The sequence below is a fragment of the Etheostoma spectabile genome, unplaced genomic scaffold (assembly GCF_008692095.1).
Source record: "Etheostoma spectabile isolate EspeVRDwgs_2016 unplaced genomic scaffold, UIUC_Espe_1.0 scaffold333, whole genome shotgun sequence".
Classification (NCBI taxonomy): Eukaryota; Metazoa; Chordata; class Actinopteri; order Perciformes; family Percidae; genus Etheostoma; species Etheostoma spectabile.
Window position 1 is genome coordinate 351902 of NW_022605586.1, and position 467 is coordinate 352368.

The 467-nt window shown below is 38.3% G+C and overlaps 1 protein-coding gene across 1 annotated transcript in view; it reads left to right on the forward strand.

The window, feature by feature from the left end:
• The window catches only part of nek5 (NIMA related kinase 5), a 202024-nt gene that overhangs the window by 149547 nt on the left and 52010 nt on the right, over positions 1 to 467 (forward strand). The window lies entirely within an intron of this gene.

Genomic DNA, 467 nt, shown 5'->3' on the forward strand with positions numbered 1-467 from the left:
GGCCTGTTATTATAAATCTTATTATTATAAAGCTGCATGAATGTAAAAATCAACAAAAAACGTTGAATAAAGCATCAAATGAACTGAATAAATTCTGATGTAATGATTGAAGCTGAACTTCTTTAGCTTTAAGTGGTGTCTTTGAGATTCTGGAGTGTTATTTATGTATGATCTGATCTAGCTTCACCAACGTCTTAAACATACACTCACCTATAGGATTATTAGGAACACCATACTAATACAGTGTTTGACCCCCTTTCGCCTTCAGAACTGCCTTATTTCTACGTGGCATTGATTCAACAAGGTGCTGAAAGCATTCTTTAGAAATGTTGGCCCATATTGATAGGATAGCATCTTGCAGTTGATGGAGATTTGTGGGATGCACATCGAGGGCACGAAGCTCCTGTTCCACCACATCCCAAAGATGCTCTATTGAGTTGAGATCTGGTGACTGTGGGGGCCATTTT